The sequence below is a fragment of the Macaca mulatta genome, chromosome 5, assembly GCF_049350105.2.
Source record: "Macaca mulatta isolate MMU2019108-1 chromosome 5, T2T-MMU8v2.0, whole genome shotgun sequence".
In the NCBI taxonomy this organism is placed as follows: Eukaryota; Metazoa; Chordata; class Mammalia; order Primates; family Cercopithecidae; genus Macaca; species Macaca mulatta.
Window position 1 is genome coordinate 69,059,153 of NC_133410.1, and position 22,641 is coordinate 69,081,793.

The 22,641-nt window shown below is 38.9% G+C and overlaps 1 long non-coding RNA gene and 1 pseudogene across 1 annotated transcript in view; both read right to left on the reverse strand.

Annotated features, from left to right (window-relative positions):
* The window catches only part of LOC144340982 (uncharacterized), a 71,225-nt gene that overhangs the window by 26,782 nt on the left and 21,802 nt on the right, over window positions 1-22,641 (reverse strand). The gene's annotated exons all lie outside the window — the stretch shown is intronic.
* On the reverse strand, window positions 14,529-17,571 carry LOC100423783 (dipeptidyl peptidase 3-like; annotated as a pseudogene).

Sequence of the window (22,641 nt, forward strand, 5' to 3'; positions counted from 1 at the left end):
GAATAATGAGAACACATGGCTACATGGTGGGGAACAACACACACTGGGGCCTGTAGAAGGGGAGGGTTGGGGGTAGGAAGATCATCAGCAAGAATAGCTAATGGTCACTGGGCTTAATACCTAGATGATGACATGATCTGTTCAGCAAGCCACTGTGAAACACGTTTACCTGTATAACAAACCTGCACATCCTGCACATGTAACCCTGAACTTAAAAGTTGGAAATTAAAATAAATAAATAAATAAATAAATAAATAAATAAATAAATGCTCACCTGGATTTTAACAGATGGTTTACAACGTTTCTAGCTAAGTAACCAAAAAAACTAAAAATTACAATATAGAATAAATTATATTATATATGTATAAGAAACTAAAAGGCATTTGCAGTAAAACAAACATATACACATGCTCAAAATAGGTTTTAATGGAAATGTATTAGCTACTGGAAATGACTAGGTAATAGATAAGTAATTTTCTTTTTTTGTTTTTTTTTTTTGTTTTTTTGAGACGGAGTCTCGCTGTGTTGCCCAGGCTGGAGTGCAGTGGCCGGATCTCAGCTCACTGCAAGCTCCGCCTCCCGGGTTTACGCCATTCTCCTGCCTCAGCCTCCCGAGTAGGTGGGACTACAGGCGCCCGCCACCTCGCCCGGCTAGTTTTTTGTACTTTTAGTAGAGACAGGGTTTCACCATGTTAGCCAGGATGGTCTCAATCTCCTGACCTTGTGATCCGCCCGTCTCGGCCTCCCAAAGTGCTGGGATTACAGGCTTGAGCCACCGCGCCCGGCCATAGATAAGTAATTTTCTATAGAGCCTCCTCGGTAATTTTAGACAATATGTTTTTTAAAATTAACTCAGGAATTTTATTTTGTATATTCTAAAAGAACATCAATATATTTTAGGAAAATATTTTAAATGAAAATGCTATATATTGCTTTGCTTAGTAAAAGACAACAGGCAATTTATCTTATAACACTTGTAAATAAATCTAATGTAAACTAATTTTATTTAAACTGCTAGTGGGTCTTTGTACTAATCAAGGAAATGCATAATATTGCCTTTATTTTCTCTAAGCTGTAAAAATTAATTGATTCTCATGCACACCAGAAAGTCGCTAAAAATCTCTCTCTTTTGTTCCAAAATCTGTTTTGTAATACTAGGGAAGCTACTTTCATTTGCATGTTAATTGAAATAAAAATAGTGGAAAAATGTTAGCAAGATGATAAGAGAAGCCTATTTATCCTACCTAAATGTAGGTATCATTTGTTCATTTTGGTTAGGGAAACAATAAGACTATCCAATTAATTACTCACAAAGATTGCAATTTTGCAGCAATCTCCTGGCAAAAATGAGAAATCTATTAATCAATAAAAATAAAATGAATCAAAAGCCCTTTTGCCCTCTGCACACAATTTTAATTTTTATCTGATATGAGTTGGGATTTTTGTATAGATCTGAAAATGAGAAGTTCATTTATTTAGTCAGATAACATTCATTGAATTTTTCCATCTATCTCTGCTGTTATGAAATCAAACAGTTCTGGACAAAATCTTGTTCAGTTCAAGGTGACAGGGTTATTATCACTAAAGAATGGTTATTGTGTTGAAAACCACTATATAGTATGATTATAACACCTTTGCTGTTAGTATAATTGAGAAAATACTGTTTCTAAAATGGGGAGAGTAGTAGTATCTCATATATTTAGCAATGTTGAAAAAATATTTGATGAAAATTATAGTACTGTTTACTTGTCCAAAAAACTTTTCTGTGTATGTGGGTAAACTAGTCTATCTAACTCTTTTGCCAGATAAAACTACCTAGTAATTTCCTTTGGGTAGAAAAATATTTGTAAGGACACACTCATTTCTGGCTATTTATCTTCTGAACTCCTGCATACTCTTTAAAAATATATACATTTGAGATAATCTAATAAAATAGCCCCTATTCAAATCTGTAGAAGATTCTGTAACTAATTTCTAAACGTAATTTCTCTTAAATATCTCTTAAAATAATTGATTCACTTATGAATATGACTCATTTTAAATCCATTACAGAAATCATTGTGATTCAGAAAGGAGACAAATGGAAAAAAGTCAAATATTTCCATGGTATTAAAAGTAATGTTATTAACTTAAGCAAACTGTCAGAAGAGAGGTTTAAATATAAGAGAAAAAATATTAGTTGTCATGTGATCAATTTAAATAGTAGTGTCATGGGATCCTTCGGGTGTCTGTTTGCCAACTGAAAACCTCTGTGGCCAGTGGCACCTTCTGCCTAAGTTTTGCTTGCTCCTGCTGGGCTCATTCTACCCATTTGGCCTGACAGGCTGCACTTGGCTTGCAGCTCAGATCCCACACTTACCAAGGGCAAGCTAGGTGTGGGGCAGCAAGGAGAGTATGAGCAAGCAAACACAGGGATTGGCTACTACACATAGCATGCTGGCTGTTTGGCAGGGCAGGCAGCTCAGGGTGCCAGCACAGATGCTGGCTCCATGCAAGGTTACAGCTGAACCAGATGTACTGCACATGGCTTCTGCTGCAGGCACCCAGTTCTGGATGAGGGGAACATGATTTTGTTCAGAAGTTTGGAGATACCAGGGACCACAGAGCCCCAAAGAGGGTGTCACAGCCCTGGCTCAGGGAGTCCCTAGGTCTGGGCTCCCAAAAGGGCTGCATCTCTTCTCTCCTCATCACCCACAACATGGCAGGCAGGGGGACATGTTTCAGCCCTATTTGTGTTACAACTCTTTTAGTCCCACCAGTCGGCAGGTCCAGAGTTCATGTCCCATATCCAGGAAGAATGAGGTACATGAACAACTGGAGGCTGAGCAAAGTGGAGAGGAGCTTCATTGAGTGACAGAACAGCTCTCAAGAGACCCATAGTGGGTGGCTCCTTCCTGCAGGCAGGTCATCCCAACGAGTGGCCAGATGAGTGTCTGGAGAGGAGAATTGCAGTGGGAAGCTCCTTTCCACAGGCAGATTGTCCATATGTCCCACTCTAAGCCTAGAGGAGACCTGCAGTGTATAGCTCCTTTATGCAGCTGGTAGTCCTTATATCTGTTTGAGGTTGGCTGAGTCTGGGGTATTTATGGGCTCACAAGAGAGAAACTACATGGTGATTGGGCCATTGGTGGCAATAGGTGGACTGGGAAGAAGCTATGTAAGTTCTCACTCCAGGTCAGACTTCATCTGGAAATGACAACCTTGATCCCAGACTTTAGGCCATCCCTGACTTGAAAGTGGGGCTTCCTAGGGGACCTGTCTCTTTCTGCCCAGGATCCAGTTTTTCTCCTGCGGCCATCAATAAGTCATCCACAACATCCAGGCTATTCATGTCGAGGGGTCTCTGCAAGCCCATTCCAAGACACTCTCAACTCCTCCTCAGTCTGCCTCCTATGTTTATTGGCACCTGAAGTCCAGAGGGGGCCAAGGCAGCAGGGGCTGGTGTGTCAGCACCATCCCAAATATGTGCGTACCTGGCTGGGTCTCAACAGTGCCTGGACTTGGCCACAACTTTGCTCTGAAATGAGAGTGGGCACTGGGAGTAAGGAGAAGCAGAAGCAAGCATTTCCAAGCCCACAGTGGCAGGGAGCTTTCCTAAGCCTCTGAGAGCACAAGGATGACTGTGTTTGGAGCAGAGGCTGGCCAGCTGCAACTGCACACAGGAATGTGGGATCCCCACGTTGCCAACTCAGTAGGGGCCAAGGCTCCCACCTGTTCCCGGCTCCTGCAGGCCCAAGGAGCACACAACCCTGGCCACATCTCCCCTACTGTAGCTAGTGTCTTCACAGTGGCCACTCCATGTGGCCATTGGTAGTATTATATTTTTAATCTTGTAGTTTCATAAAATCAATTAGAATTGGGGGTTTATATCAAGCTAATTGAAATTATTCTCATTAGCCAGGCCTCTCATCAACATTTTGCAATTTGACAGGAAGAGATTAAAAACGAAAAGGCTTTGCCAGTCATTTTGTCTTATATCCTGGAAAATATGTTTTTATTGTGTCAAAGCTTGAAGGCAAAGTGTCTCAGCTATATTTATTACTATCAACCCCTGATGTGATTCTCTGAGAAATTCATTACCTCCTTTTCCCCACTCTCTCTTTCACAGTTAATTCATTCAATTTTCAGTGGAATTTCCCTTATAACTACTCCTCCTCCTAATGCACCTCAGATCCATCAGCTCTCTTTACTATTTCTATGCTACTTTTATGTTTAAAATAATTTTTCCTCCTGCTTCATCACTTGTTATCCTATGAAGTTAATATCTACCTTCATAAATGCAAACCAATTTATTTCTGGAATCTTGCCTTATTTTGGAACTTTATCTAGGAATTGGCATAATATCTTATATTTCAAATCCCCCAAGTATTTCTAAAAGTTTTACTTCCTCCTTGGTGTTTTATCTGTGGAGCAGGTTGAAGGGTTTCTATCTCTGATAGCGCAATATACCATTCACCTATTTCTTCATCTATCCCTTTGCCTATCCAATCATCCATCATTTTAACAATATTTCTTGAACATCTGTTGTGTGTTAGTTGATATTTCTAGTGCAAGAATATATCAATATTAAGAACAAATAAAGTTATTGCCATCCTGGGCCTCACATTCAGCTGGGGCAAAAAGTAAAACAATAAAGCTTATATGCTTTGTAGTTATGTGATGTCTGGTATGAGAACTAAATCATTTTAGGTGCAATGGATTATTTTATTGAGGATGATCAGGCTGAGCCTCTATGACAAAGTCATATTAGAGCAAAAAACAGAAAGAAGTGTGAGAGCAAGCATTTGCAGAGGTGTAAGGAGGGGGTTATATAGAGAAAATAGTATGGTCAATACCAATTTTTACTGGAAGAGAATAAGCAATAGGAATAAAGGTTGAAATGAAGGCAGAGGACCATACAGTGGTGTAGAGAAGATCACATCAAGTTTTGTAGACCACTATAAAGATTTTTAAATATGCTTTGAATAAGATAAGAGGCCATCACAGTGCTTTATAAGGACTGTTGATATAGTTTGACTTTGTTTTTGAAAAATCTGACTTCTATATGGAGACTGATCTTTTAATCTCCACATGGCAGTGAAGGAGTGATGGAATTGTGTTTTTGTGTATACGTGTGCATACCACAGGAACTAGTTAATGCAGTTTGTATCAATCATAGTGGCAGACTGCATGAGTAGAGTTTACAGAGAGCATAACATCTGTTTTGCATTTATTAAGTCTGAAATAGCTTCTAAATGAAAATGTCATGTGTGCAGTTTGACACATAAACCTGAGTTTCAAGCAAGAGTATAGTTTGAAGGTAAAAAGGTTGAAATCCTCAGGATGTTAATAATATTTATATCCATGGGACTCCAAAAATTCACAGAATGCTGAGTATAAAATAAAGTAAGAAAAGATCTCTTCTCAAGCTCTAGCCATTTCTAATATTTAGGTCTAAATCATGAAAATTTAGAAAAGGACCTACAGAAGAAGCTGGGTGGAAGTGATCCATGAAATAGGAAAAAAACAAAGTAGAATGATATTTCAGAAATCATGTAAGGAGAATTTATGCAGAAGAATGAAGTGATGCTCCTGATAATTTCAGTAAGCATCAAAAATTTCAGTGCTAAAAGTTTTGTATTGGATTTAGCAATATAGAATGTGCTTGCAATCTTGACAAGAAGTTTCAAGTTTGCAGTGGTATCCATGAAAGTCTAATTAGAGTAGATATAAGAAATAATTGGTGGTGAAGAAATAAGGAAAGTTTGTGACAATATTTTTAGAAATTTGGTTTCAAGGGGTAAAAAAAAAATTAGATAGTAGGTAAAAAATAGTGACTTTTGTAAATCATTCTAAAAGATAGAAAATGTTATAGCATCTTTTGCTATTATATCTATATTATTTGTTAGATCAGTCAAAATGACATAGTAGAAAAACAATGTAATAGTGATATGGTTTAGCTGTTTCCCCACCCAAATATCCACTTGAATTGTAGTTCCCATTGTCCCCATGTGTCATGGGGGAATGTAGTGGGAGGTAATTGAATCATAGGGGCCATTACCCTCAGGCTGTTCTGGTGATATTAAGTTCTCATGAAATCTGACAGTTTTACAGGGGGCTTTTCCCATTTGCTTGGCACTTCTCCTTCCTGCTGCCATGTGAAGAAGGATGTGTCAGTTTTGACTTTCGGCCATAATTGTAAGTTTCTGGAGGCCTCTCCAGCCCTGCAGGACTGTAAATTAATTAAACCTCCTTTCTTTATAAACTACTCCAGTCTCAAGTAGTTCTTTATAGTAGTGTGAGATTGGACTAAAAGAGTAAATTGGTACTGCAAAGAGTGAGGTGCTGCTATAAAGATGTGGAAGTGACTATGGAACTGTGTAACAGGCAGAGCTTGGAACCAGTTTAGAGGGCTCAGAAGAAGATAAGAAAATGTGGCAAAGTTTATAACTTCTTAGAGACTCGTTGAATGGCTTTGACCAAAATGCTAATAGTGATGTGGACAATGAAGTACAGGCACAGGTGGTCTTAGATGGAGATGAGAAACTTGTTGGGAAGTATTGCAAAGGTGACACTTGCTATGTTTTAGTAAAGAGACTGGTGACATTTTGTCCCTGCCCCTCTGCCCTAGAGATCTGTGGAACTTTGAACTTGAGAGAGATGATTTAGTATATCTGGCAGAAGAAATTTCTAAGCAGCAAAGCATTCAACAAGAAGAAGAGAATAAAAGTTTGGAGAGCTTGTAATCTGACAATGCATTAGAAAAGAAAAACCAATTCTCTGAAGAGAAGTTTAAACCTGCAGTAGAAATTTGCATAAGGAAAAAGTAGCCAAATGTTAATCACCAAGACAATGGGAAAAATGTCACCAGGGCATGTCAGAGACTTTCATGGAAGCCCCTCCCATCACAGTCCTGAAGCCCTGGTATGAAAAAAATGATCTTGGGCCAGGCCCAAAGCTCTCTTGCTGTGTGCAGCCTAGGGATTGAGAGCCCTGCATCCCAGCTGCTCCAGCCATTGCTTCAGAGGGTGCAAGCCCCAAGCCTTTGCAGATTCCACATGATGTTGAGCAAGCAGGTGCACAGAAGCCAAAAATAGAGATTTGGGATCCTACACCTAGATTTCAGAGCATGCACGGAAATTACTGGATGTCCAGGCAGAAGTTTGTTGCAGGTGTGGAGCCCTCACAGAGAATTTCTGCTAGGGCAGTGCAGAAGGGAAATGTGAGGTCAGAGCGCCCATACAGAGTCCCCACTGGGTCAATGACTAGTGGAACTGTGAGAAGAGGGACCCATTCTCCAGACCCCAGAATGACAGATTCACCAACAGTTTGCACCATGCACCTGGAAATGCTGCAGACACTCAGTGCTAGCCAAGAAAGCAGCTGGGAGGAGAGTTGTACCCAACAAAGCCACAGGGACAGAACTTTCCAAGGCTGTGTGAACCTACCTATTTCATCCATGTGGTCTGGATGTAAGACATGGAGTCAAAAGAGATTATTTTGGGACTTTAAGGTTTAATGATTGCCATATTAGATTTTGGACTTGGCATGGGGCCTCTAGATGCTTTGTTTTGGCCAATTTCTCCCATTTGCAATGGCTATATTTCCTCAATTCCTTTACCCCATTTATCTAGGAAATAACTAACTTGCTTTTTATTTTACACTTTCATAGGTAGAATGGACTTGCCATACCTTGAAATTGCCCTGTAAAGTCTCTTGTGGGAAAAATTCACATTCTATAGAGAATCCCCTTCCCCATTTGTTTATGTTCCTTTCTTTCCAGACCCAGGAGATAATCAACTAAGAACTAGACACCCTTTTAGGTCAGATGAAAAAACATTTACAACATGCTCTCTCTCTCTCTCTCTCTCTGAAGTCTGCTATCTGAGAAATTCCCCTGCACAATAAAACTAAGTGTCCACAATACTTTATCTTAATCTGAACATTCCTTTCCATTAATCTCAGGTCTTCTGATAAACTCAACCAATTGTCAACCAGAAAATATTTAAATTTACTAATAACCTGGAAGCCCTTGCTTTTAGTTGTCGTGCCTTTCTGAACCAAACCAATGTATTTCTCAAATGTATTTCACTGATGTCTCGTGCCTCCCTAAAATATATAAAACCAAGCTGTACCTGGACCACTTTGGGCACATGTTCTCAAGATCTCCTGAGGACTGTGTTATGGGCAATGGCCACTCATATTTGTCTCAGAGTAAATCTCTTCAAATATTTTACAGAGTTTTACTCTTTTCATCGACATCTCTGATCCAACCAATTAGTTGAATACACCTGCTTTCAATAAAATAAGTTTAGTCTTAATCCCAGCCTTCAGAGTCTGAGAACAGAGAAGTTTAATTCTAGGGAATGCAGACAGAAAAAGCAAAACTTTGGATAAAACTTTTTAGGAATACAATACAAGTGGATGTATAATCAGCTGAAGCTTGAATGAGGTCTAACCAGGTTATATTCAGTATTATTAAAATCAATTTTTTGTTGAATTGTTGACATTTAGCAAAATTAATTATTCAGAATTTTCTACATTTTACTGAGAATTTTCTCTGTGCTAGACACTATATTAAGCATTTATAGGATTTTAAAAAATGAGCAGTATTTCATGAAATTTTCTTTTTTACTAATCTATTGGAAAATTCACACTCAGGCCCTCCCTAAAATACATAGCATGAATGTTACACTATAGTGTTAGAGACACAACAATTTAACAGTAATTGCATTATAATAATAATTTATGGATTTACTAAGTTATAGATAACATCAAAACTTTAAAAATATTTTATATGCATGTGATATTTCCTGAACATTAGCAGAGCTTATTCTTTCTTCAGGATTCTTGACTTTGAAAGCCAAGGGATAATTGATTTGTATGCTTCTCAAAGTGGCTAGACCTCTAAATATTGCCAGCTTTTGGTAGACCAATTCTCCATCAGATATAGAAAGCTTGTGTGTAGCAAGAAATGAGAGTGAAAAGGCCTTCAGCAAGGAGGGGAGATCCCAAGTGAATAGGAAAACCCAAAACCCAAACATTCTTCAGCCTTAATTTTGGATGTTAGATGCTCAGCTGCAAATTTTCTTATCCAGAAGCTTCCTGCTCAACTCTCATTTACAGGACATCTCAACCATAAATTACCCTGACCCCTCAGGTTGTTTGGTGGTTTGTTTGTTTGCTTGCTTGCTTGCTTGCTTGTTTAGGTCTCACCCAGTTAAAGTTGGTTTTAGTCACTTGGAATTGAAATAGTACTTACCAATACAAGATATAAAATTTTATAATGGAAAAAAATATTTTGTGGAAACAATGAGATACTCTGATCCACATGAATCATAACATTTAATTTCTATGCAAATTTTTCATGTACATATGCCATATACCTTACAATAAGAAATTAAAACTGAGGAAATTGTCATTGAAAATATGTGGAATAACCCAAAATAATCTAAATAAAATAACCTCCCACACAAGACTTGATTTTGATATTCCTTAACTATTTTTCTGACAGAAAGAGTGCAAATGACAAGGATAAAAATCTTGAGGAGTAATCTTTAAATAAAATATATGAAGGGTTATTAGTTACTTTAAATTTCCTGTGCATTTTTTGTCATGGGAGAGTGACAACTCTCTGGGCTGGTGGTGCGGAGGTAAAATAATTTACCAAGACAGTTTTACTTATAGAAAAGTAGATTTATTAGAGAAACTAGGAAAATATTTTGTAAGGAGGCAATGAGCAGGATCAGCAAACGAGGGGCTAACTGCAAAGAACAAAGGTTTGCTGGGGTTTATAGGATAGTGTTTATACGCAATGCTGAAGAGGGCTCTGTGCAGTACTGATAATGCCAACGTTGCAATTAGCTCACTTTCAGACACCTGGTGATATTTGGGAGCAGGAGCACTACATATCCTGGACCACAAAGAAAGGCAAATAATGATATTCTCACTCTATTAAAGTACTAAGCAACATAATGTGCACAAATTATTCTGAGCTTAAAAGAGACTGCAGTTATTACCAGTCAGAGTTCTTGTATATTAGCAACTCAGGCTGAAGGAAGCAAAGAATGGGTTTATTTTATAAATATGAAGGGTGGAAGAGAATTGCTAAAGGCTGGAAAAGTAGCTTTTAAATAGGACCACATTCAGCGTATCTGTAGAAATTCGTTATTTAAAGCACTTAGTCAAGTGTCCTTACCCATGCTTATATATACCATGTTCAATACATGTTGCAAATACAACTTATTCTCTCTTTCCATCTGAGTCACTCAATCAAAAACCGAGTTATTGGCAAGAGAGACCATTTCAAAAAATGTAGGCTACCAATTCCTGTCTGCCAAACAATGGAAATACAGAGAATATTATCCTTTCAGATTCCAATGTTCAAGTAAAAGAAAAGAGAATTCCCAAAACTTGTAAGAGAATTTAAATGTCCTGTAGGCAGGAAATGACAAATGAAAAACATGGGCAGCAAGTTATAATAAAGATTAATATAGAGAGCAGGGAGAAATCAAACTGTGTGGTATTTTACTCAAGTATTTTTAATTAAGTTTGCTTAAAACCCAACTGATTTATTCTAATTAAAGAGCATATTAAATCAATGTTCAGATGTACTTTTAGTCATAAAATTTACAGCAATTGAAAAAGAGCAATACTAGTATTCAAGAGTTTGAAGTAAAATAGTTACATATGCTGCTCAGGAATGCATAATTTAGTAGAATGTATACTGGAAAGTTATTTGACAATAGAAAAATACTTTAAATGTATATATCTTTTGACACAGCACTTCATGTTCAGATATTTATAATTAAGTAGAAATATGAATAACACTTACATATGAATATGATCTCTTGATATTTCCTTTCTCATTCTTAACATTCTCTTTTCCTAGTCTGAGTTATTCAAACCCAGACTGTCAGCAATTCCTGTTTACTTTTGCTCAGGAGTTTCACCATATCACACAACCCCCAGTACTACTTTCCAGTATAAATTGATCATGTTTTGCCTAGAACATAGAAGCAACCTCCTAACTGATCTCACTATTTCTATGTTTGTACACTCTTCAGTCTGTCTTCAATAGAGAAGCCAACATTATATTATTAATTCAGGTCATGCCACTCTTTTCAAAATCACCCAAAGACTTGTCATTTCCTTCACAGTAAAAGGTAAATCCTTACTAGGACTTCTGTATTTCAGTATAAGGTGACCCTTTGCAGTCATTTGATGCCAGTCCCAAATGCTCTCCTCATTCCTACATCATACCAGCACTCGAGCTTCTTCTCCATGGCATGCTGCACTTTGGAATTTTATACATGCGGTTCTCTTTCTGGCATGGTTTTCCTCCAGGTATTCACATGAGTGGTGTCTGATTCAGGTCCTCATGAAAACATCTTCTCACGAAAACCTTTCCTAGATACTCTAATTAATACTTTACACAACAAACCTTGATAATCTGTATCTACTGTCTTACTTACAAGTTTTATCCCTAGCATTTATGATATTACAAAATATTAAATATTTACTATTTTATGTTATTTAGTTTTGGTTTTCTCCAAATAGATTGTAAGCTCTACGAGGGCAAGAATTTTTTGCCTCTTGTAATCATTATCACATCTTAATAATAAAGTATTAACGCAGGGAGCTGGAAATGATTTAAGGATGTAAAAGATACTTGATTAAATAGATTTTTACATGTAATACTATGGAATCACTACAGTTTTATTGTAAAATCACATATATTTGCAAATATATTAGTCAATATATAGCCTAAAATATATTTTTATATATAGCCTAAAATATTTTTGTATTAAAATGCCATAAATAAAATAGACAATTGTGTACACTGAAATGTTAGCAGTAATCGATTTTTGGAATTGTGATTAAAAGTGATGGTTGAGGCCAGGCATGGTGGCTCATGCTTGTAATCCCAGTACTTTGAGAGGCTGAGGTGGGCAGATCACCTGAGATCAGGAGTTTGAGACCAGTCTGGCTAACATGGTGAAACCCCATTTCTACTATAAAGTACAAATAATTAGCTGGGCATGGTGGCGTGCATGTGTAATCCCAGCTACTTGGGAAGCTGAGGCAGGAGAATTGCTTGAACCCAAGAGATGGAGGTTGCAATGAGCCGAGACTGCACCATTGCACTATAGCTTGAGCAACAACAGTGAAACTCCGTCTCAAAAAAAAAAAAAAAAAAAAAAAAAAAAGATGGTTGAACTTCTTATATTCTAAAATTTGCTCAAATGAACCTAAACTATAATTATATATTAAAAATGGTCATTATATCCAAAGAAAGTTAACCCATAAAGATGAATATTTGAAGGAGAAAATGGTTGTCTTACACATGATTGAACAAAATCAATTATTATATTCTATTAACTCAGTGATTCCCAAGAATGATAAGATGAAATTTGCAGCCAGATAGATTTAGAGATATATTTAGAGCAACTTCAAAAACCAAAGGTAAACAGGATATCTTTAAAGCATCCTGAAAGGAAAAAAAGGACAAAGAGGAGAAAGAACAGACAAAAATTGGGGCTGGGCACACTGGCTCACGCCTGTAATCCCAGCACTTTCAGAGGCCGAGGTGGGTGGATCATTTAAGTCAGGAGTTCAAGACCAGCCTGGTCAACATGGTGAAACCCCATCTCTACTAAAAATACAAAAGTTAGCCAGGTGGTAGTGGCACATGCTTATAATCCCAGTCACTCAGAAGGCTGAGGCAGCAGAATTGCTTAAGCCTGGGAGGCAGAGGTTGTGGTGAGCCAAGATCGTGCCACTGCAATCCAGTCAGGGTGACAGAGTGAGACCCTGTCTCAAAAAACTTAAAAAGGCAAAAATTACTTTGAGAAAAATGAAAATAGATGGTCAATTTATAGCTTAATAGAAATAATGGAAGCAGGAACAGCAAAGTGGTATCTTCATACAACTTATTTATTTATTATTTATTTATTTATTTATTTTTTGAGACAGTCTTGCTCTGTTGCTCAGGCTGGAGTGCAGTGGTGTGATCTCAGCTCACTGCAAATTCTGTTTCCCAGGTTCAAGAGACCTCCTGCTTCAGCCTCCTGAGTATCTGGGACTACAGGTGCCCACCACCATGCCTGGCTAGTTTTTGTATTTTCAGTAGAGACAGGGTTTCACATATTAGCCAGGATGGTGTCGAACTCCTGACCTTGTGATTCCCCCACCTTGGCCTTCCAAAGTGCAGGGATTACAGGCGTCTGCCACTGTTCCCAGCCTAAATAACTTAATTTTAATTGCAACCACAACATAATTCGTTTAAGAAGAATAAGGTAAAATGTTTCTAATATAAACAATATATCCAGTATAAAACCTAAAGGGTTAGATCAAGCAGGGTGCCCCTGCAGAAAACTAAAGGATTTATTCAAGAAATGAGAAAAAATAACCTAATAAATCTGAGAAAAAATGATCCAAGGAAACAGTAAATGTTTGAAAATTTAGATAATTTCTGCAGGTCTATTATATTGTTTCAGAACTGAAGAAAAACATACCGGATAATGGACACTTCATATTGAATACAAGTGCTAAAAGTTTAGAATTAACTACCAAAAAATAGAAAAATACATCTATATATGATGTAATGTGGACTAAGGAAAAATAATTTTTTTTTTCATTCTTTTTTTTTTTTTTTGGAGACGGAGTCTCGCTCCATCTCCCAGGCTGGAATGCAGTGGCACGATCTCAGCTCACTGAAAGCTCTGCCTCCCGGGTTCACGCCATTCTCCTGCCTCAGCCTCCTGAGCAGCTGAGACTACAGGCCCCTGCCAACATGTCTGGCTAATTTTTTAATTTTTTTTTTTTAGTAGTAAAGACGAGGTTTCACCATGTTAGCCAGGATGATCTCGATCTGACCTCATGATCCACCCGTCTCGGCCTCCCAAATTGCTGGGATTACAGGCGCGAGCCACCATGCTCTGCCAAATAAAATATTTTTTTAAAATATCCAAAGAACAGGGTACAAATATATCAAGAAAGCTGTTAATAATAGAATGGGTAAACAAAATATAAAATTAGTGAAATCAATCCATATATATGATGTTGATATATGAGAAATGTCATGAATGTAAATGGAATAAATCAGTCAAAATTATTTAGCTTATTTATTTATTTATTTGATGGTTGTCTCCAATATTTATTTGTCTGTTTGTAAAATTAATACGTGAGGAGCATTAGATTTGGTGAGAACATTTTGAACCCTAGCTGTCACGAGCCACCTGCAAGATCTAGACCAGTGACTTCTCAGAACTCCCATTTCCTCATCTGGTAGGCAGGCTGGTGAGCCCTGTCTTGCTCACTCCACATATGGCAGTGCAGATGAAATGAAATCACAGAGGGGAACCACTTGGCAAGCTGGAAAGTGTTGACAAATGGAAGGGGTTAGTGTCACCACCCTCAGCTAAGGTAGTACCAAGGTCCAAACTCCTGCTCCTCCCCCTCCCCTAGCCCCTAAATATACCAGCAAATGGAGGGTCACCTTAAGCCTTGGTTTGATGGAGTTGGGGGAGAGGCCACACACATCTTCCTCAAGCATGGCCAGATGTGGTCTCAATGGGGCTCTTCCAGAATTGGACATCCGTTGTGCCCAGCTGTGTGAGGACCTCCTCCAACTCAGGTCCATCCTCTGGAAAACGCTCGGAGAAGGTTAGGATGTGGCCAGCAGCTGAGGCCTCATATTCCAGAAGCTGCACGTCTCAGCCTTTAAGGCAAGTGTCGGGTTGAACGATGAGTTTCTTTCTTTCTTTCTTTCTTTTTTTTTATTATACTTTAAGTTCTAGGGTACATGTGCACAATCTGCAGGTTTGTTACCTATGTATACATGTGCCATGTTGATGTGCTGCACTCAATTAACTCATCATTTACATTAGGTATATCTCCTAATGCTATCCCTCCCCCTCACTCCCCACAATAGGACCCAGTGTCTGAAGATCCCCTTCCTGTGTCCAAGTGATCTCATTGTTCAATTCCCACCTATGAGTGAGAACATGTGGTATTTGGTTATCTGTTCTTGTGACAGTTTGCTGAGAATGATGGTTTCCAGCTGCATCCATGCCCCTACAAAGGACATGAACTCATCTTTTTTATGGCTGCATAGTATTCTATGGTGTATATGTGCCACATTTTCTTAATCCAGTCTGTCACTGATGGACATTTGGGTTGATTCCAAGTCTTTGCTATTGTGAATAGTTCCACAATAAACATACGTGTGCATGTGTCTTTATAGCAGCATCATTTATAATCCTTTGGATATATCCCCAGTAATGGAATGTCTGGGTCAAATGGTATTTCTAGTTTTAGATCCTTGAGGAATCTCCCCACTGTTTTCCACAATGGTTGAACTAGTTTACAGTCCCACCAACAGTGTAAAAGTATTCCTATTTCTCCATATCCTCTCCAGCACCTGTTGTTTCCTGATTTTTTTAATGATTGCCATTCTAACTGGTGTGAGATGGTATCTCATTGTGGTTTTAATTTGCATTTCTCTGATGGCGAATGATGATGAGCATTTTTTCATGTGTCTGTTGGCTGTATGAATGTCTTCTTTTGAGAAGTGTCTGTTCATATCCCTTGCCCAATTTTTGATGGGGTTGTTTGTTTTTCCTTGTAAATTTGATTGAGTTCTTTTAGGTTCTGGATATGAACGATGAGTTCTGAGATTCCTTAGGCAGCAGCACCCTGTGCCTGAGGGTGAGGAAGCACTTGGGGGGCCGCATTCCCCTCGTGCAGGGCCCACCCTCCGGCCACATAACCCTGTGGACTTGAGCACCTGAAGTCTCTGCAGGAAGCGCTCTTAGGCAGGCTTGCCCACAGACCGGATCTTGCTGCAGTGGAGGCGGACCCTGGCATCCAGGTGCCCATCGGAGCCTGTGATAGGAGTGATGGTAATGAGTACCTCGCTAGCTTCCAGCAAGACTGTCAGGATCACAAACCAGGCCTGCATATGGGCTTGTTGCCAGTTGGAGGCCTTAGGTGTGTGGAACCCCAGCGGGAGTAGCCCACCCGGAACGAACCATGTGGAGCCAGTTCACATAGATCACGTCCTACGCATCAGCCCCCTGGAAGCCAAAGATCTCCAGCATTTGCAGGTGGAGACAGAGGAAGAGACCCACGCTCTCAGCTCAGCACTCTTTGTAGCTGGAGGCGATGGTGCTGAACTTGCTGTCCCAGGTCTCCTTGCTCAGATACCAACTCTGAATCTGCTCACCAGTCTCTGGGTTGATCAATGTCTGCTGGTCAAAGTTGAATGCTCCTTTTTCATCCTGCACGAAGAGCTTGCCACTGTCATGGCCCAGCAACTCATGCAGGCCCACCTGCATATAAAAGGAGGGCCCCTTCCAGAGGATGTACAAGTCCTCGTCATCCTCTTCAAGGAGGGTGAGCTTAGACTGCTGCGTGGTGTAGACCATAGCCAGGACGTTCACAAGCGATACGTTCTTAAAACCTTCCATCTGCCTCAGGTCATGGTAGTTGGGGATGTTAATGCAGGCAGGGATGCCAGAGCCAGCAAAGGTGAGGACATCCAGGGAGGTGAAATTGGAGGTGAGGAACTTGTCCTTCTCAAAGACTTGGGGTCAGGAAAGCTCCTTCAGCAGCTGCTCTGCACTTGCCACCAGCCACTCAAACTTGGCATTCATGGCCTTGTTCACCACGACTACAAAGTATTCAAATTCTCCTCGGTAACCAAAGGGGTCACGGTAGCTCTCGATGAACTCGGTAGCTCTCGATGAACTCGATGTAACTCTCCACGATGGGGATTTTGTGCTGGTTCCAGAAGCAGAACCCCCTCTTGTGGGCCTTGATGGAGCCCTGGGTGAAGCACTATTTATAATGGGCCAGCATCTGCCCCTGGTGGCTGTTGGCTGCGTAGGCTTTGGCTTTCTCCAGCTGCTCCACCACCTCCTGGGGGATGAGCACATAGTCCCCCGGGGTCACCTGGAAAGGACTTCCCCAGAATTCGTAACTCTTGAGCCTGAAAGTCACCTCGGAGTGCAGGGAAGGCTCTGTGCTGAGAAGCCAGACACACCTCATAGTGGGGCTTCCCTTCTCTGTCCACCTCTTTGAAGAGCCAGGTGTTGTAGGATCTGAGGTTCTGTGAGTCTAGAAAGTCTCAGGCCAGTTTTGCATCTTCCATGGTACAATTCCCAGAGAAATAGGTGGGGATTCTCTCCTTCTCCAGCCCGAGGTGTTGAAGCCTTGACTCCAAAGAGAACATAAGCTCCCCGCAGGTCTTCCAGAAGCCCCTGAGCAGTCTCATGCCCTAGGATCACCCATTCCAGCTTCTCCTGATACTCCTCTTCGGTAAGGCCCTCGGCCAGGGCATGTTGGCATAGCTGGTTGGGGTCCTGGGAGCAGAAGAGGTGACTAAGCAGAGAATAGGTGAAGGGGGCCTTGAGGAAGGTCTACGGCAGCACATCTAGGCCTCTGTACCAGGTAGCATGGGTAAAGTGGTGAGAATAGAGGAGGTGCTCTGTGGGTGACAGGAGGCAGAAGGCCTCAAGGCATTCCATGCTAGACATGCCGATTTCATTGAGCAGGATGTACTGGGTGTCCTCCATAGGCCCTGCTGCAGCAGCTGCTCTGTTCGCAAAGTCTATTTAGTTTATTTTTTAAAAATCATATTTGAGATTTCTTCTTTGGGGTAGTATAGTGTATTTTGTCAGACTAACTCTTACACTTAGAATAATCAGAAAAGTAATTTACAATGTAGGCATCTTGTCTTCAAAGACATCAGACTTTTATAGAAGAAATGAGGAGAAATCAAATGAATATATTTGCAAAGAGAGGAGAAACTCTCAAAGTTGAAGTAATCACTTTCATTTTCTTTGTCTTGGATGTTTTTCTGGTTCTTACTTTGGCTAAGAATGTGAATACTTCAGCTTTTTCCAGGCAGAAGGCTAGTTTTGGTGGGAAGGGAATCTAGCAGAATTCCGCATGGAACCATGAGTTACGGGGGCAACTTCGAACATGAGGGTATTCAGAGTCCAAATTCTGAAGCTGAAAATGGTACAAAACTATCACAATAAAGGTTTATTTTGTAGAGAAAAATAATATTACATAAAATATGAAGAGACTTATGTGTTGTAATAGTCCATTCTCACATTAGTGTAAATAACTACCTGAGACCAGTTAATTTACAGAGAAAAGAGGTTTAATTTACTCAAAGTTTCACAGTCTGTACAGAAAGCATGGCTGGAGAAGCCTTAGAAAACTTACAATTATGACAGAAGGTAAATGGGAAGCAGGCACATCTTACATGACTGAAGAAGGAGGAATAGGGTGAGGGGAAAGGTGCCACACTCTTGTAAACAACCAGATCTCATGAGAACTCACTCACTATTACAAGAACTGTAACGGGAAACACTTTGCTGTTCTTGGTGATTTCCATGATCCAATCACCTTGCACCTAGCTTTACCTCAAACATTGGAGATTAAAATTCAATATGAGATTTGGGTGAGGACACACTGTCAAACCACACTATTCCATCCCTGGACCCTCCCAAATCCTATGTCCTTCTCACATTTCAAAATAGCAATCATCCCTTCTCAACAGTCCAGAAAAGTCTTAATTCATTTCAATATTAACTCAAAAGACCCAAATAAAAGTCTCATTTGAGACAAGGCCGGTCCTTTCCACCCATGAGACTGTATCATCAAAGACAAGTTGGTTACTTCTGACATACAATGGGAGTACAGGCATTGAATACATACTCTCTTTCCAAAAGGGAGGAATCAGCCCAAACAAAGGAGTTGAAAGCCCCACACAAGTCTGAAACACAACAAGGCAGTCATTAAATCTTAAAGCTTCAAAATAATATCCTTTGACTCTATGTCTTATATCTAGGCAACAATGATGCAAAGGGTGGGCTACCAAGGCCTTGGGTAGCCCTGCCTCTGTGGCTCTACAGGATATAGTCACCATGGCTACTTTCACAGGCTTATGTTTAGTGACTGTGACTTTTCTAGGCTCGTGGTGCAAATTGTTGGTGGATCTATTATTCTGGGGTCCAGAGGACAGTGGCTTTCCTCTCAGAACTCTTCCAGGCAGTGTCTCAGTGGGGACTCTGTGTGAGGGCTCCAACCCCACATTTCCCCTCTGCATTGCCTTAGTAGAGTTTCTCCATAAGGGCTCTACCCCTGCATTAGACTTCTAACAGGACATTCAGTTCTTTCCATATATCCTCTGGAATCTAGGCAGAGGCTCTGAAGTCTCAACTGTTGTCCTCTGCACACCCACATGCTTAACACAATGTGGAAGCTGCCAAGGCTTATGGGGTCTTGCACCCTCTGCAGCAACAGCCTGAGATGTGCCTGGGGCCCTTGTAGCTATAGCTGGAGCTGGAGAAGTTGGGATGCAGAGAGAAGAATCCCAAGGTTGCACACAGGAGAGAGGCCTTGGCCCCCCTGCCCATGAAACCATTCTTTCCTAGGCCTGTGATCAGAGGGTCTACCAAAAAGGTTTCTGAAATAACTTCAACACATTTTCCCCATTGACTTGGCTATTAACGTTTGACTTGTCCTGTGCAAATTTCTGTAGCCGGCTTGAATTCTTTCACTGGAAATGTGTTTTTCTTTTCTACCACATAGCCAGACTCCAAATTTTCCAAACTTTCATGCTCCTTTTCCCTTTTAAATATAGCTTCCAGTTTCAAATAATCTCTTTGCTCATGCATATGAGCAAATGCTTTTAGAAGCAGTCTGATAACATCTTGAATGCTTTGTTGCTTAGAAATTTCTTCCACCAGATACCATAAATCATCTCTCTCAAGTTCAAAGTTCCACAGATTTCTAGGCTTCCAACCTCTTTGCTAATGAGTAACAAAAGTGACCTGTGCTTCAGTTCCCAATAAGTTCTTCTCCATCGCAGACCACCTCAGACTGGACCTCATTGTCTTTATTACTATCAGCATTTTCGTCAAAGCAATTCAACAAGTCTCTAGGAAGTTCCAAACTTTCCTTCATCTTCCTGTCTTCTTCTGAGTCATCCACAATTTTCCAACCTCTGCCTGTTGACCAGTTCCAAAGTTACGTCCACATTTTCAAGTATCTTCATAGCAATGCCCCACTCCTGGTACCAATTTTTCCTATTAGTTCATTCTCACATTGCTATAAAGGACTACCTGAGACTGGGTAATTTATAAAGAAAAGAGGGTTAATTGGCTCACAGTTCTGCAGGCTGTACAGGAAGCATGGACTCAGGAGGCCTCAGGAAGCTTATAACCATGACAGAAGAGGAAGGGGAAGAAGACATGTCTTACATGGCCAAAGAAGGAGGAAGAGCATGATGAAGAGATGCCACAAACTTTTAAACAACAAGATATTGTGAGAACTTACTCACTATTATGAGAAGAGCCGGGGAAAATCTGTACCCATCATCCAATCACCTCCCATTTGACTCTACCTCCAACATTGGGGGTTACAATTCAACATGAGATTTGTGTTGGGAAACAGAGCCAAACCATACCATGTTTCATCTAAATATTGAAATTAGTAGAAATCCACATATTGTAGAGTATATCCAAATATTTAAGTCTTTTTGAAATAAATGATTCATTTAGTAAAATAAATTCTTTACAAAAAAGGTAAAAGAATTTACACGACAAACATTTTATGAGTTTGCAACTGTAACAATCAGTGAAATATTCTGAACTAAAATATAGTGCATCTAAAAAGTAATAACTCAACAGATGTGTTTGCCAATCACTTCAACCAAATTGAAATCAAGATTGTTCAATTGAAAGAATTGTCAATTGAAAATATCCAAACTGAGTCCTCACCAACAATTACCTTTAATCCTTTTTATAATTATATATATACACATAATTATTATTTGTCTATTAAAAATTGACACATTTTTAATTACATGCATGCATAGTGACTCATGCATGTAATCTCAGAATATTGGGAGGCTGAAGTGAGTGGATCATTTGAGCTCAGGAGTTTGAGACCAATCTGGGAAACATGATGAAACCTCACCTTCACAAAAGTACAAAAATTAGCCAGATGTGGTGGTAGTGAGTGCCTACAGTCCCAGTTACTTGGGAGGTCGAGGTGGGAGGATCACCTAATCCAGGGAGGTCAAAACTACAGTGAGCCAAAATTATTCCACTGCACTCCAGCCTGAATGACAAAGTGAGACTTTGTCTCAAAAATAAATATGAATAATTTCTATAAAATTTAGAAAAACCCTTGTGAAATAAAAATAAAATAGTATTGAGAAACATATCATTAATATCGATTCAGAAAGAATAAAGTTACAATGTTTTGTATCACCATTTCTTTTTAAAATTAAGATATAATTTCTAACAAGCAAAATATAAAAGAAAAGCAATATAGGGTATAACAATCTGAAGATAATTCAGAGAAAAATATGAATCACAAAAATTATTAAATTTAATTAAAATGTTTTCTTCAATTTATAAGGATAATCAATTTTCTATACTTTTTACAGGAAACTTGATAGCATAATTTCTAAAATTAGTGAAAAAGAGTAAGCAGTCAAACATATAAAAGCTAAACCTACAGAACAATGAAGAAGGGTTTATTTCTCCTCCTTAAAGTCATGGCTCTTTATAAAGCTGTAGCAGTAAAATTCCATTAGTAATGGTACTGGAATGGGCAATTCATTAATTGTAATATATAAAAAACAACAATCAGATCACCATTTATATGGCAACCCTGTATATACAAAGCTGACATTGCATATTAGCAGGAAATGATTGAGTATTAAGTAAATGGTGCTGGATCCATTTGTTATTCATGTGAAAAAAATATATAAAACTTGGATTATAACATTAAGAAACAAATTACTAATGAATTTTGAGGTTACATTTGGAAGACAAAATTTGAAAACCTTTAAAATATTGAGGAAAAGCTTTACTAGTTATGCAAATACATTTTTTTTTAAGATTAAAAAGTAGTTAGACACAGAAAAAGTCTGAAAATTTAGACTCCATTAAAATTAAGATATTTGTTATTAAGTACATCATAAAAAAGGATAAATAATTCAAAAGTTTGGGAATGTATTAACAATATTTATTATCAATAAAGATTTAAATACAGAAATAGTAAAGAGGCTATACAAATTATTTGAAGGAGCAAACAATCTAATAGAAAATTACAAACAAAAATCTTGGACTCATTTAACTAAATGGAAATAAATATACCATGGAATTTATGCAAAAGTGAAAAACTTCAATAATACTTGGGAAATGAAAATTAAAATCAGAGTTGGAAAACATTTACCTATATCGTGTTGGAAAAAAATGAAAAAGTGCTTAACAATATCAAGTGCTGAAAAGTTTCTGGGGCAATGAATATTGTAGACACTCCTCTTGAAATTTTAAGTTTATGGAATAACTTTGAGAAAATATTTTCATTGTCCAGTACAACTAAGCACACCTGCACTTGTGACAGTCATTGTATTTCTAGGAGTTTAATGTAACGGAATACTTCATGTGGATACCAAGGGTGATGCATATAATTTTTTACTGCAGAATTGTTGGTAAAAGCAACAAACAAAACCCAGAAATTTAAAAAAAAAAAAAAACAAAAACTGACAGACATACAATAAAAAATTAAATGTCTAACCACAATTATATAAATTTTAAATGAAATGATATGGTCTGGAATGTTAGGTCT